A 352-nucleotide genomic window follows, 5' to 3' on the forward strand; every position below is an offset into this window, starting at 1 on the left:
CAAAAAATGTTAAATAAGTCATTGGACAATTTTTGGAACAAATAAGTTATTGAACAATCCAAAACATGTTAAATAACTTTTTGAAAAAAATAAAGTGGTAAAATAGTGAAAAAAATCCAAAAAAAACCCAATGAACATTCATATTTTGAACGATTAAGCCTCTAAATATATTCGAAACAAAAAAGTATTTAGATCTATAAAATTAAACAAATATAACAAAAAAATAATTACCATTTTAATTAATTGTACAAGTCATTAGAATGTATCCAACATGTTTTATAAAAGTTCAAGAAGTTATTTAACATGTTTTGGATTGTTCAAGGACTTATTTGTTCCAAAAATTGTCCAAGGA

This window comes from Cynara cardunculus, unplaced genomic scaffold, assembly GCF_001531365.2.
Source record: "Cynara cardunculus var. scolymus isolate 2C unplaced genomic scaffold, CcrdV1 Un_Scaffold_4558, whole genome shotgun sequence".
Lineage (NCBI taxonomy): Eukaryota > Viridiplantae > Streptophyta > Magnoliopsida > Asterales > Asteraceae > Cynara > Cynara cardunculus.